Raw genomic sequence first — 16,795 nt, forward strand, 5'->3', positions numbered from 1 at the left:
GGAAGGGAAAAAGGCCACAGCACGATGCAGCCCACAACAAAAGTGATCATGGAGCATCGCTGGCACGAGCGAGCCACCTGACAGCGCGACAAATTACCAGAATGTGGTTACTCTGCTGTTAGAAAAAGAAACCTTCGAGCTCATGCATGTCTAATCATGGCATCAAGTCGTTGAAAAGACGAAGAGGATAGATTAAGAGACCTCGAGCCTTTGAGAGCTTAGGAGCATTGTAAAAAGCCTATAAATGGTTGAAAGTTAGAAGTATGAGAGATTCAACTTTTGGAGACTATGAAACTATGCTCCTTTCAACATCTCATCTTCATTCCAATAATATAAGCTTCTTTTTTTGTTATATGTTCAATCCCCATCTTTACCTCTGTTCTAAGCTTGCACTTGAATGGGTTATTCATGTTTTCTTCTGTGTTGAATTCCAGATAACTGTCATCTTATCTCTGCATTGATGAATTAGATTTGTAAGCTTCATTTTCTTTCTGTTGCTAGCCATTCATATGTGTTTATGTATGCATCTGCTGGTATAGTTAGTATTCTCCATCTATCCATTGAATTTATAAACTATTGAGCATTAATGGTCTAAAGCCTTGTAAAGTTGAGGGTGTTCATGCATGTCTTGAGTGAAAACAGAGTTGAAACAGTCATCTGACTTGATCCAAACCATCATCCATTCCAATAGTTCCGAGAATGATAATGAAGATTTATATGTTACTAGGCATCTCCGAGCTATAACCTAGGAGAGCTTCCTGGAGTGCTAACATAATTGGTGCCACTGCCAGGGACAGGAGACTGAAGCTCAACTTCCCTGGGAGATGACACAGATCCAGCTTTAATGATATACAAAGTCTGGGCACTTTTTTGGTTGTAATCATCTATGTAGTGACTCTACTGGAGGACGAACCTCTTGGCGACTCCAATTCATAGTTCTGGCTCAGTTTGTGAGGCATACTCGGAGAAATGCTCAGAAGCCACAAGGTTACCCAATATCTGACCTTTAAAAAATCATCAAAGAAAGAAAGGCATTGCAGAAAGGAGCATCAGGTTTAGGTAGCTCTAAACAATATTCTATATCTCTTCAAGAAAATCCTATAATAGAACAAATACATGTTGAGAGTATAGCATCTAATACTAGCAGTGAAGAAAAAATCTCAGAGATTCATAAAGCTCCTTATTCTTTAGGTTCTCCTTTTGTTGTAAGCCCAAAGGAAACCTCACCTCCTATCCATCAGACTCCTCTAGTCCTATCAGTCACCCCTCAACCCTCTGTCATTCAGACTTCCAGTACCCTTATAGCCACCACAGCTATGGCAGGTCCACAAGCACCTACCAAAATGGAAAGAATCATAGCTGCTAGGTATGGGCCTCTAGTACTGCCCACTCCTTTGAATTCCATGCTTACTGGAGAATATCAGAAGTATATGCCTAAGTTCACTGGGACTAAAGGTGTTACAGCTGAAGAACATCTTGAATAATTCTATAGCTATGTTGATAACCTGGACATTAGTGAAGATGATGTGTGGATGAGAGTCTTTGTCCAAAGCCTAGATGGAGAGGCTAGAAAATGGTTCAGAGAACTGACCCCAAGGTCTATAGCAGATATTGAGGCTTTAGATGATGCATTCCTAAAGCATTGGGGGGACAAGAAGGATCTACTCTACTACCACACCGAGTTTTGGAACTTAAAGAGGGAAAATGCTGAGTTGTTGTCTGATATCAATAAGAGATTTAACTACATGTATAGCAAAATACTAGCTAAAGTAAAACCCACCACTACCTCTGCTAAACTCACCTATGCTAGTGCCTTTGATTCTGACTTCTATCTACTATTGAGGGAGAGACGATGTGATACCTTGGCTAATATGCAAGATGCAACCTTGGAAGTAGAATCAAACATCATGGTTGTAGATAAGCTCAAGGGGACTGTTGATAGAAGGAGATAGAGAGGTGAATCTTCATCATCTTCAGATCCCAAGATAGATAAAATGACCAAGATGATAGAGTCATTAGCGTTCGAAATATCCAAATTAAAATTTGAGCAGCACCCTAGGAAAGGAAGAGTTCCTAATACCTTTGCTCCTAGAAATCCAAATCCATATAGAAGAGCTAATGAGCATTTGCAGATTTTGCAAAGAAGAAAAGATGCAAATGAAGACCAAAGGGTGAAGACCCCTTTCCAGAATGTAGTCATGGAAGAAGAGTAGTTTGAAGAAGATGATGAGATCCATTGTCTAGAAGACAAAGGCAGTGCCTCCTTTTTTACCTCAGCTACCTATGAAAAGTCATTATTCAATGACCAGATCAACCAAGAATGGGATGGTGAAGCTGTTCTGCAAACTGAAGATCGGCACAGATATGATCTGAGGTCGAAGATGAATAATGCCAAGGAAACTCTTGTTCAAAGAGCCATTGTCCTTGTAGTATAGCAAGCTAATAAGCAGAAGCGACCGGCAGTTGATCCCATCATCCTCAAAGCTCCATCTCACGAGGTAAGAGGCCTTAACAAGTCTCCTTCTCCTTTCAGTTTTCAATCAGAAATTCAAAAGCTAAGAATACCTATACCTCTGATTGAACTAGTGAAGAATGAGTCCTTCAAAAGATCCATCCTCGAGGCCCTTGAGCCTAAAGCCATCCAAGCCTCCACTGACTATGCAAATCTGCAAGATGACAAACCAGTTGTTGTTCTCAGCCCAATGATTGAAAACTATGATGATAGCTCCCCATCATTCTATGTCTCTCTAACTATTCATGACAAAATCCTTCACAACTGCCTTCTAGACACAAGAGCCAACTATAATCTAATGCCCAAGGTTGTCATGGATGAAATGGGTCTTGACATTACCAAGCCTTATCATGACCTGTTTTCTTTTGACTCTAGAAAAGTGAAATGTCTGGGATTAATCAAAGACATAGCCATCACCTTATCTCAGCTGCCCATGAAGAGAATGATGATGGATATTGTGGTATCAGATGTACCCCCCAAGTTTGGCATGTTTCTTTCTAGAGGTTGGATAAAGATACTAGGAGGAACATTGCAAAATGATCTGTCCTATGCTACTGTCCCAGTTTTTGGAGGTGAGAGTAGGAGATTATACAGAGAAGCTCAGTTAGCTTATACCATTAGTGATGAAATGAATCCCACTAATCATCCCATCTATACTGTCAACACTGATTTTGGAGCCTATATTCTTCAGATTGAAGAATCCCACTTGGCATCCACGCAGATTAAGAAACGAGTTTTCCAAATCACAGAAGAAGAAGCCCACAAATTTGGGACATGTTCTTTGATGGAGCCTACTCTAAGGAAGCTTCAGGAGCAGGTGTAGTCCTTGTGTCCCCACACATGAATGCATTCATTTATCTTTCAAATTAACTTTTCAGGTCATAAATAACATAGCAGAATATGAAGCCTTGATATTAGGCTTAAACGTTGCTAAAGAAATGGGCATCAAAGGTCTGAAGCTGTTTGGAGATGAAGTATGGAAGCTCAAGGACTCTTTTAATATTTTTAGCATTTCTTACATCCCGAGAATGAAGAACCAGCTTGTTGATTCCCTTGTTGTGTCTACTAGCACGTTTTTTCCTCCTTTGCCTCCTAAATTGACTTATGAAGTTCAAGTGAAATATAGACCATCTCTGTCTGACAATGTCAAATACTAGAAATTTTTTTGAAGATGATGATCAAATTAATAGGTTTTTACAAGTCGTTGATGAAATTTTTGAAATGCACATTGACCAAGAAAACGAAACCATTGAAGAATGCAACCATTCCAAGCTAAAGGACGAGATTGATCAGGAAAGCATTATTCAGCTGCCTAGTAACCATATACCCAAAGGATTGGTGCCCCTAGAGAAGCTTTTTGATTATAATGATGTACCTTATAAGCCTTCCAAAAAAGAGAATGAATTTGTTTTTCATGGACAAAATGTAGGGAGAACTGGCCATCCAAAATCTATCCACCCACTTGTCTTTTGCCTAGAGTTCCGAGTATTTCACCTTGATGAAACAATTTGCTGATATTTTTGCTTGGGAATATAGTGATCTTAAGACCTATGGCACCAATATCATTCAGCATAAGGTTCCGCTAGAGAAGAACACCATCTCTTTTAAGCAGAAATTAAGACCTATCAGCCCTCTCTTATTGCTTTTGATTGAAAAGGAAATCAAGAAGTTGTTGGATGCCAAGATCATAGTTCCCTTAAGGTATTCAAAGTGTATAGCTAACCTTGTGGTAGTAAGAAAGAAGAATGGAGAAATCAGGCTTTGTGTTGACTTCAGGAATCTAAACAAATGCTCTAAAAAAGACAATTACCCCCTGCCTAAGATGGAACACTTGTTGCAAAAAGTTTCAGGGGCTAGAGTCATGTCTTTCTTAGATGGATTTTCAGGTTACAATCAGATTGTTGTACATCCAGAAGATCAGGAAAAGACCACCTTCACTACTCCTTGGGGCACTTTCATGTACTCCAAGATGCCTTTTGGACTGATGAATGTTGGGGCTACTTTTCAGAGGGCCATGGACATAGCCTTTGTGGGAGAGAATGACAAGTTTGTCCTTATTTACCTTGATGACATAACAGTATTTTCCAGCACTCACAAGGACCATTTGCAGCATTTGAAGAAGGTGTTTCTAAAGTGCAGACAGTTTGGAATTTCTATGAACCCAAAGAAGTCACAGTTTTCTCTAGAAGAAGGCAAATTTCTAGGACATATTGATTATGCTGAAGGTGTGAAGATTGATCCAGCAAAAGTTCAAGAAATTCAGACATTGTCTATCCCAAGATCAAAAAGGGACATTCAATATTTCCTAGGTAAGATCAACTTTGTCAGGAGGTTTATTCCAAACTTTGCAGAACTAGTGAAGCACATCACTTCCATGCTGAAGAAAGGATTAGAAATAAAATTGACAGATGCTGCAAGAAGCTCTTTTGAAAACATCAAACAAGTTATCATGGAAGCTCCCACTCTAATCAGCTTAGATTACACCAAGGAGTTTTATATCATCTCTTTTTCCTCTTATGATACACTTGCAACAGTTCTATTGCAGAAAAATGATGAAGGCGTAGAGCACCCTATGGCCTTTTCAGCAAAACTATGAAGGACACTGAACTAAGGTATGACCTTATTGAAAAACAAGCTTATTCTCTCATAAAATCTTTAAAGGCATTCAGAATTTATATCCTGCATTCCAAAGTGATTCCATATGTGCCTTCAGCCTCAGTAAAAGATTTTCTAACTCAGCCATATATTGATGGAAAGAGAGCTAAATGGATTGTAAAATTCATAGAGTTCAACATAGAGGTGAAGCCCACCATGCTTTTCAAAGGCCAGGGCTTAGCTAAGCTTATGGCTGAGGAAAATTGCAGTTTGTTAGACATCAATTGCATGGGTTCAAATTCAGATGGTGAGCGGATAGAGGGAGCAGTAGAAGAGCAAGAGCAGAATCAGTCTTTGGCTGAAAATCTAGCCACCTGTGAATGGTATTCTAGTATAGTTCATTTTTTGCAGAAGCTAGAAGTCCCTCCAGGGCTTAGCTCAAGTCAAGCCCGGGCCATTAAGCTCAGATCAGCCAAATTTTGCATTAATAAAAACCTACTTTATTGGAGAGACCCATCAGGAATCCTCTTGAGATGTCTAGATAAAGGACAATCTGTGGAAGTCATGCACCAGTTCCATTCTAGCATTTGTGGAGGGCATCATTATTGGAAAACCACAGCCCACAAGATCCTGAGAGCTGGGTATTATTGGCCTACTATGTTCTCTGATGTGTGTTCTTTTGTGAGGTCTTGTGACAAATGTCAGAGGTTTGCAGGAAGACAACAGCTAAAATCTCTGCCCTTGAAGCCAGTACATGCCAATGGTCCCTTCCAACAGTGGGGCTTGGACTTTATAGGTGAGATCAACCCACATTCTAGTGGCCAGCACAAATGGACCTTATTAGCCACTAATTATTTCACCAAGTGGATTGAGGCTATACCCATTGATAATGTTAATTATCAAGTTGTCATAAAGTTCTTGAATGAGAATATTTTCACTAGATTTAGTTGCCCAACCAAACTAGTCACTGATAATGCAGCAGCTTTCAAGGCAAAAGAATTGGTGGACATGACTAAATCCATGGGCATTCAATTGGTGCATTCTACCTCATATTATCCTCAAGGCAATGCCCTGGCAAAATCATCTAACAAGAGTCTTGTAAGGATAATCAAAAAACTATTGGAGGACAACAAAAATAGCTAGGATTCCAAGTTAAAGTTTGCATTGTGGGTTGACAGAGTTATCAACAAGAATTCCTTAGGAAATTCTCCATTTAAGCTAGTTTATGGCGCTGATGTTGTTTTTCCTATCCAGCTGATTCTCCCTATGGCCAAATTCTTGCAAGAATGACAAGATGAAGAGAATGGCATGGCAAAGAGAATGAGTAGCTTGGTTGAATTACAAGAGATCAGAGAATAACTGGTTGAGAAGTCAAGAATTCATCAGAAGAGGATCAAAGAAACCTTTGATAGGAAAGCCAAAATGGACCGTTTTCAGGTTGGTGACTGGGTTCTCAAATGGGATGCATTGAAGGAAAATAAGGGCAACCATGGTAAATTTTATGCCTTATGGACAGGACCATTTGTCATTGCTCAAGTTCATATGAACAACACTTTCATTCTACGCAATTTAGAGGGGGAAGGTGTTTCTAATGCCCAGTCAATGGGCGGTTTTTGAAACTTTACTTCATATAAGGTTTTAAGGCCTTAATATTGTAATAGGTTTTTTCAGTTTCTATTCTTTATGCAAATAAACTCCATGCCCAATGGAACACTAGGATATAAGTTTGTTTTGGTTGTTACTAGAAAGGCAGTAGTCTACAGTTCTTGAAACCTCACAGGGAGGCTTTTATCCCCAAAAGGAGCCAGTGTTATCCCTGTTGGCATGTGGTCCAAAATGGATCCAAATATGCTCTCTAAGTCTTCAAAATTTCGTAAATCATGCCAAAGAGCGAAACAATCGCATGAGAAGAGCCCTTAGAATGGCGAAGAAACACTATCGGGAGGAAAAACCCCAAGGAAACACTGAAAAAACTGAGTATCGGCAGTGGTAAAAGTGAAATGCATAGTAGCGATCAGATCTGGTTGACCAACGATCTACATCTGATCAATAGATCGCAATCGGCGGTGGCAATCGGCAGTGGCAATTGGTGATGGCAATCGGTGGATATCGGCGCGGACCATATAAAACTTACGATGGTGACTGGCGGAGTCAAATAGGACCGTCAATCAAGTGTGTAGATCGACGGCCCATGTTGCATCACAGGATCGCTATTGGATATTACACAGAGCGCTCACCATCAGCCCGGCGCATGAGCGATATGCGATTGCGATTAATCACATCGCGATATTGCAATCGGGGAAACATTATGGAGCAGGGCCTTTATACATGTATATGTGTGATGCGATTAGCCGGACCCGATGGCTATATAGGCATTATTGCATAGATTTTCAGATCCACCGAAAGGCATTTGTTAATATATTTTTGCATATTTTGTTATTTAACGAAATATAAAGAGACAACGCCGATGCGATAAAGCCCGAACCCGAAGGGGTTCAGGAATGAAAATATATAATATTTCAGATCCACCAAAGCCATTTTTTCAGGATTTTTAGTGTTTTTAATGTATTTCAAAATATGAAAGGAAACCTTGGAAACAAGGCCGAAGTGACTTGCGATAGCGATTGAGGGTGGACCCGATAGAAAAATAGACCGGATTTAAGGACTTTTGAAGTCTGGAATGAACAGAGTTGGGAGGAATTTCACAGTGTTGCAGCATTTCTCTGTGTAAAACAGAAAACAGTCATTTTGGTATTCAAATGGATTTCAAAGGCCCAAAGGCCCATTCCGTTACAAAACAGAGGCCGGGAGACAGAGGCTGGGAGACAGATGGCTGGAAGGAAAAAAGGCCACAGCATGATGCAGCCCACAACAGAAGCGGTCATGGAGCATCGCTAGCATGAGCGAGCCACCTGACAGCGCGGCAAACTACCAGAATGTGGTTAATCTACTGTTAGAAAAAGAAACCTCTGAGATCATGCATGTCTAGTCATGGCATTAAGTCGTTGAGAAGACAAGGAGGATAGATTAAGACACCTCGAGCCTTTGAGAGCTCAGGAGCATTGTAAAAATCCTATAAATGGCTAAAAGTTAGAAGTATGAGAGGTTCAACTTTTGGAGATGGTGAAACTCTGCTCCTCTCAACATCTCATCTTCATTCCAGTAATACAAGCTTCTTTTGTTGTTATATGTTCAATCCCCATCTTTCCATCTGTTCTAAGCTTGCACTTGAATGGGTTATTCATGTTTTCTTCTGTGTCGAATGCCAGATAACTGTCATCTTATCTTTGCATTGATGAATTAGATTTTTAAGCTTCATTTCCTTTCTGTAGCTAGCCATGCATATGTGTTTATGTATGCATCTACTAGTACAGTCAGAATTCTCCATCTATCCATTGAATCTATAAACTATTGAGCATTAGTGGTCTAAAGCCTTGTAAAGTTGAGGGTGTTCATGCATGTCTTGAGTGAAAATAGAGTTGAAACAGTCATCTAACTTGATCCAAACCATCATCCATTCCATTAGTTGCGAGAATGATATTGAAGATTTATATGTTACCAGGCATCTCCGAGCTACAACCTAGGAGAGCTTCCTGGAGTGCTAACAGGATCTTATACAACTTTTGAATGAGTGGCCACACTTCTTCATCCTTCTTCCATTCATCATTTTCTTTGTTTATCCAATCTGGTTGGATAATAGAAATAGCACAAAATAATGCTTCCACATCCTCATATTTTCTTAAGAGTGCATCTGCAACAACATTTTGCTTCCCTTTTTTGTAGATGATTTCAAAGTCATAACCGAACATATTTGTGACCCATTTTTTCTATTCTTCTAAAGATAATCTTTGTTCTAAAAAGTTTTAAGACTATCATGATCCATTTTTACCTTGAAGTGTCTTCCCATTAAGTAAGGTCGCCATTTCTTAAGTGCATGTAGTATTGCCAACATTTCCTTCTCATAAATAGCTTTCTTGAGATGTAGCCGTAAAAATACCCAATCACCTACATCAAAACTTCTTTCATTGTGATGTTGATATTCCCCTTGTTTCATTCGATTCTCCACCAAAGTGGCCTTATCCTTTAAAATTTGGAGAACTTGTTGTTGATTCTCAATGTGATCTTTCACTGCTTGAATCATTTTCTTCTTGATATGTCCTTCTATCTTGAGAGTTTGAGGAGTCGTAATTTCTTCCAATGCATTACAAGATATTTTTGGATTCATTTCTTGATGCTCGATGTGATCTTTCACTTCTTGAACATTTTTATTCTTGATATGTCCTTCTATCTTGATAGTTTGAGGAGTGGTAATTGTGGCCAATGCATTACAAGATATGGTCGGATTCATTTATTCTTTCTCGATGTGATCTTTCACTTCATGAACCTTTTTCTTCTTGATATGTCCTTCTATCTTGCGAGTTTGAGGAGTGGTAATTCTTGCCAATGCTTTGCAAGATATGGTCGAATTCATTTCTTCTTTCTCTAGGGTTGGTTCCTGGTGTATATCCTCTTGTTTTTATGTTTCTTGATCCTTTTCTTCCTCTTCTTCATAGTCTATGTAAAATAATTTCTTCTCAGCACACTTATGACCTTTAGTGTATTTTCTATCACAATTTTAACAAAGCCCTTTTTCTCTTTTTTCTTCCAATTGTTGTCGTGTAAACCTTGTAGGTTGTGGAAGGCTAGGAGAAAAAACACTTCCATAATTATAGTTGTGAGTGGTGGGATTCCTTGTTTCCATAATTTCGCTTTCAATTTTTCTTGCCAACTTGAATGCCTTCTCCAATGAATCAGGTTCCCAAAGATGAACCTCATGTTGAATGTTATCCTTTAAAGTCCCTATGAAGACATCAATCCTTTGCTTCTCCGGAATATCATTTACCCTTATATTCAATTTTTGAAAGTCCTCAATGTGCTCTGCCATTGAACCCTTTTGTTTGAGATTTATCAATTGGCTAAAGAAGGTGTTTCTCCTTGTATCCTCATAATGTGATATCATTTCCTCCATGAAAATTGACCACATAACAAGTGGTTTATGAGAACAAATCCCTTTATACCATAAAAATTGATTCAATTCTAAATAATTAGATGCAATACGTACCTTTTGTAACAGTGGTACACCATGTAGATCAAAATATTTCTCCATCTGTAGTATCTAATTTATCGGATCCTTGCCATCAAACTTCCTCATCTTTCTTTTTCTTGATTTTAGGAGATGATCTTGAAACGACTATAACTCTGTAATTTTGGATCTTTAACTTCTGAAATTTCGGCTTGTAATATCTCTCTAAGTCCTCTTTCTAACTCTGCAAGTCTGATCACAATTGGATTACCGAAGTAATATTTATTCCCAATCTCCCACGATGATCTAATTATAGACTAGTTCAGTAGAGTGAACTTGTACGATGTTCCACGTGTCACTGTTTCAACCTTAGGTTCTGAAAATTATACCCAAACAAAATAATGTCTGTCCTCTTTCTGTAACTTCTGAAGAAATTTCAATCTGATGCTCAGAGAGAAAGTTAGGACGATTTTCCCAATTTCGCCTATTTAGGATGTAATTCGGGAGTCTGCAAAAACCCTAACTTCCTCAGATCATATATCCAAAAATACAGCGAGAAAATATCTTAAACTTGGACCCGAGATTCAGACCGATTTCTTCTCAAATGGATTTTTTCCTTAGCTTCCGAAACTTCATAGCGAAAAGGGTATAGCGAAAATTCCACGATGACCTATTTTAGATGAAAATCTGGAGCTTGCAAAAACCCTAACTTCCTCAGATCATATCTCCGAAAATATAGCGAGACAACATCTGAAATTCAGGTGCGAGTTTCAATGATGTTTCTTCTCAAATGGGTTTTGTTTTTAGCTTTTGAAACGTTTCATAAAAAACGTTATAGCGAAAATACCATGATGACATGTTTGGAGCAGCGAAACCATAGAATCCAAAGCTCCGATACCAAATGTTAGGAAACCAGCTCACAAAAAGATATTAAAGATAGATCAACACCTTATAATTCAGCCTCTTCGAGGGAGAAACCTCCTTTACATTAAACAAATGAATAATTCTTGGATGATACAAATGACAAGACCTCCTTTCTATATATAGGAGTCTAAGGGGTCATAATATAATCAGAGCCGACATAACAATAATAATGTAAGGGCACAATAATAACAATATTGGGCTTCTATGGGGCACAATAATAACAATATGGGGACTACATGGGCACAACTATATAATAAGGGGGTTGTACTAATAACAATAAGGGGTTGCGCTAGTAGTATAGGGACCTAACCTTAATTATCCTATATTACATTCATCTATATCCCTTTGGTAAGAAATTATCCTTGAGATTAATTACTTCGGTTTCTTCACTGATTATTTCATCAATCTCAATTTTCTCTAAGTTATCTACATCTAGTTTGGTAAATTTAGTTGGGTTGAGTCTATCTATTTCATCACCTTCTATCTCATTTATTTCTATCTCATCCTTAGTGTCAGGATCTATTGATGTATCAGTATCTATATTGTTATTGGTAAATTCCTCTTCTAAAATTAAAAAGTTATTTATCTGTTTATCATTAGAAAATATTTGCCAATTCTTCAAATTATCTGGAATTGCAGGTATGTGCCTAACTTTAGCAGTGTACTAATGGTTAGGTTGGAAGGGTAATTTATATATTGAGTTTCAACAAATCAATACATTTCACTTTTTCAGTTGGGGGTAACAATTTTGAAAGTTTGATCAGTTTAGGATTTTCATCAATCCCTATATTGCATTCCTCTATATCAGATCTTGAAGGTTCCATTTTAGGTTTCCTAGGAACATCATTTGAATCAAATAAATCTTCCAGAGGGTTTAATCCCTTTGGTAAGAAATTATCCTTGAGATTAATTACTTCGGTTTCTTCATTGATTATTTCATCAATCTCAATTTGCTCTGCATTATCTACATCTAATTTGGTAAATTTAGTTGGGTTGAGTCTATCTATTTCATCACCTTCTACCTCATTTATTTATATCTCATCCTTAGTGTCAGGATCTATTTATGTATCAGTATCTATATTGTTATTGGTAAATTCCTCTTATAAAATTAAAAAGTTATTTATTTGTTTATCATTAGAAAATATTTGCCAATTCTTCAAATTATCCAGAATTGCAGGTATGTGTCGAACTTCAGAAGTGTACTGATGGTTAGGTTGGAAGGGTAATTTGCAAGTGCTAGCAAACATTGCTAAACTATGGGCTTGCATGTTGTGTTTTCTAGGAATTAATGTAAGCTTTGTTTCTAGGAAAGTGTTAAGTATTTCTGTGATAGTTCCCCTATAACAACTTAATCTAGGGTCCTTTGTCATATATACAACATCAATCTATTTTATAATTAGTTCAGAGTCTCCCATGACAGAAACTATTTTAGCTCCTAGATTCCTAACTAACTTAAGGCCTAAAATTAATGTTTCATATTCGGCCATATTGTTGGTACATTTAAAAGTAAATCTATATGCATGGCCTTCTGAGTAATTATTTTCCAAATTATATCCATACTCCTACTCCTGCTGCTAACCTATTGACTGAGCCATCAAATTCTATATGCCATAATATCTCATGATCTATATTTACACTATTTGGTGCAACAAACTTTTCATCATTTATAGCAATTTGACTGTCTTGTTCATTGAACAGTTTTATAGTCTGATTAGTTTCATTTTGTGTAGAAACTACAATTTCTTTTGGTTTTGTATTAGCACTGTCTAAAATTTGTTCTTGTGTTTGATCAGCATTATACAGGATAAAAGAATCAATATCTGAGTGTATGGAGTAGGTGGGAAATTTTTGAGGCCGATCCTAGCTACTTACCATATATTTCATTAAGGCTTCTCGGTATAGTTTCTTAGGTTGTCCAAAAACATAAATTGTTGCATATGACATATCTAGTTGTAAGGATCCCTGAAGTTTGTCTCCCCGTGATCTGGATAACAGCATGCCATACTTTGGTGGTACGTCAGCAACTACAATATCCATAAGGATGCTTTTGGCAGGATATTGAACTAAAGTGACACACAAGTCTTTGATCAATCCTAGACACTATACCTGACTGGAGTCAAATGACAATAAGTCTTTGTAAGGCCTTGTAATGTCTAGGTTTAATTTCTCCATTACTGATTTGGGCATTAAGTTGTGAGAGGCCCCAGAATCCAACATTGCATTGTGTAGAATTTCGTCATGGATACTAAGGCTAATGTAAAAAGGTGGAACTCCTCCTTTGAATGGTTTGCCATTAACATCTGGACCAAATATGAGTTCTGGTTGGTCATTAAACAAGTGAACTAAATCCTCATTTCAACAATGTTTAAGGTTTGGTTTATCTGTGATTTATATGTTTCATTCTTGATGAGTTCTATTAAAGGGACTGAAATCTTTAGCTTTGCTATCTCTGTTCCCAAATTGAATGGAAAAGAGACCTTTTCTATTTGAAGGTTTTGAATTTTTGCAGCAGTGATTTGAGTAGGCTTATCTTCTTTTCCTTTATTAGGGATCTCCTTATGTGGATTTTCAAATCTGATGTTTTGAGCTTTGTCCACTGGTTCCTTAGGGGGAATTGAAGTGGATGTTTGATCAACAAAAGGTTGATCAGAGGTTATGTCTACAATGGTGGGGCTAGAAGGTTTTGGGTTTTCCCTAGGGAGAATTTGGAGGATTTTTGAAACAGGGGCTTCCTTTATTTTCTTGGGTTGATTTTGTATTGTTTTCTTGGTTTGGTCAGGGACATCAGCATTCTTTCTTCTTCTTAGATTATAATGTTTATTTGCTTCAAAGATGGCAGAATCATGTCCTTGTTTGTAATCAAATGATTCCCCATACTGTATTTGTAATTGCTGCATCATATACAGTTCTTGCTCATCTTGGGCTAGAAAAACAGTGTACTCATCATTTATTCCCATTAGGTTAAATTTTGTATCTTGTTCTAGATCTTCTAGATGGGATGCCTCTGCATAATTTTCTTGAAAAGGGGACCTAATGTTCTGATCTGGTCCATTTTTCCCAATGTTCTAGTTTTTTCTAAAATTTGGGTTTCTAACTCGAGGCACTTGTTGGTTATCCCATTGAGGTTTTCCTCTCCATATTCTTTATTCTATCCATTAGTCTTTCCATACTTTTGGCTAAACTATCTATTTTAATGTCAGGTGGTGAAGCTTCATCCTTAGTAGTTTCTCTCCTTTCATTTATAACTCTAGCCTTTTTAGCTAAAAAATTAGCTTCCACACTAACAGCTACACTTTGCATTTCTTCTAATGTTGTGGGATTTCTTTCCCTAAGTTGGTATGCCATATCTGTGTCAAAACCATTAGGGAACTTTATTAATGCTAAGTCAGGTGGGGGTCTAAGGTTAACTGGTATTGCATTATATATATTATTGAATCTAGTGTAGTAAACTTGAACAGTTTCATTAGGTCCTCTTCTAATATTCTCATATTCTAAAAGGATTTGTAAGGGATTCTTTTTCTTTTCCCACCTATCAATAAACAACCTTTGGAAATTTGCTAGGTCTGCAATGTGGTTGGTAGGAAAGGCTTTAAACCACTTCTTGACATCACCAGTCAAAGTTTGGGCAAAAAGTCTCATCTGGACATCAGCTTCATCTATTTCATGTAGTTCAAAAAAGTCAGACATCTTGTTTACATGTTGTTGGGCAGTGTAATGACCAGTAGCATCAAACAGGAAAATCTTACTCTGATAATCTACAGGCATAGCATGAAGTTGGGCAGGTAAAACAAGAGGAGCATATATGTTTGCCATTGTTGTAAGTTGGGAGGGGCTAAGATGTGGGGTTGAGGTACTTGGAGATGATGTAGTAGTGGATGAAGAACTAGGGATAGTAGATGGCGAATGAGTAATGATAGGTTGGTGAGGGATTCAAGGTATAAATGGTGGTGAAGAATGGACTCCAAAAGGTATTATTTTTGAAGTTGAAGGGAACAATGGTGAACTCAAAGTAGTGGACAATTATTCAGAAAGCTTAGGGGTCGTGGTAGTATTAATGGATGATTATGGAGATTTCAGAATGTATTCATCAATTGATTTGTTGACCTGTTGAATTTCAAGGTCTACAATAAAATTAGGATCTCAAATTGTTTCATCGATTGCATTTTCAGATTTTGTTTTAAATAATGAAAGATCAAATGGCACATAAAAGGGAATTTCTTCTAAAAATAACCACTCATCAGGGCATGAATTAGCTTTAACTAATGGTAATTGGCTAACCAAACTTTCTCCTTTTTTAGGTTTTCTTGAAGTTAGGTTGGGATTATCAACTACTAGGGTAGGATTTGGGTCTGGATTAGCCCTAGTAAAATGAGTCTTCCTAGAAGCCAGAATTTCAAATTTTTTATTGTTTTTGTGAGATTTTTTCAAAAAATAACTTCTAACAAATAAATTTAAGAGGCTCAAAATGTAGATTTAGAATTTTCTGAAAGCTTTATTAGGACTGAGGATTCAATGGTCCCCAGTATGGTCGCCACTATGTTATCACTCAGAAATTTCTCTAGAAGTTATTAGAAGAAAAAAAATGACCGAGATAACCACCAACCAACTTTGGAGCATAGGCTCTAGCCAACCTATGACTCAGAGAGTGCTCTCTCTATATGATTTAGCTTTGTTTGCTAGGATTTCAGGCTAGTTATGAATGTTTCGGGGGGGTTTGATTTGTATTGAAGATTGGATGGTAGGATCCTTGAAACAGATGGATAGAATGATGTCTCTAAACCATTGGGCTATGGAGTCAACAGAAGGGCAGTAGAACTGGATCAACTCACTACATGGAATTTTCAAAGGGCAAGCTACCAGAGTAAAGTGCAAGTCTTTGGAACAGGGGGTGAAATGGTTTGAATCAGGGTGAGAGAGCAATTAAGGGTTCTCAGATAGGGACTTAAACAAGGAATAGGGGGTAATCAAAAGCAAAGGGAAATTAAGAATACTTTGGCCTGGATTATCAAGAAAACAACCTAAACTAAGGAGCAATTAAGAGTTCCCTAACTTAGATATCAATTGAAAACATTTATATGCCTAATTGTTAAAATACAGTGTAATTAAACAAATTCTGAGATATTGTTCCAATTATAGCATTCAGATTCAGAAATACATTAAATATTTTGGAAAAACTTTAAGGAAGATAACAATAACATGAGAAAATACTTGTCTGCACTTCACTTAACACATGAATCTTGTGAAATATCTTGTCTTTATTCATCAATCCAGCTTTTTGGCTTAGTCAGCGATACAATAGCTTTATAGTCTTTTGATCAAGAAGTCTATAGAAATGTCTAAGAATCCACACTACATACTTCGAATTTTGAAGTATTTATACAAAAAAACTACAAAATATCTCAAACTAACTTGAGATTTAATCTAGGAAATACAAATATCTTATTGCAAGAAGATAAAGACAACTATTGAACTACTTTCATGCTGTCCCATTTATTGTGGTGTTGTTCACCTTTATAGTTTGGTTTTAGACCTTTATGTTGCTTTGTTGTTTGATCATTTACACTAGAAGCTTCATTTAATTTTTGCTTTCATCTGATACCCTTTGACACTAATACTCTTTGACTTTGATGACCTATCAATATCCTTTACTATGTTTTTAACTTTGTTATACATTTTAACTTTTTATTGTGTATTTCAACAGT

Source organism: Pinus tabuliformis, chromosome 3_2 (assembly GCF_031772625.1).
Source record: "Pinus tabuliformis cultivar Carrire ecotype Pingquan chromosome 3_2, CPIR1, whole genome shotgun sequence".
Classification (NCBI taxonomy): domain Eukaryota; kingdom Viridiplantae; phylum Streptophyta; class Pinopsida; order Pinales; family Pinaceae; genus Pinus; species Pinus tabuliformis.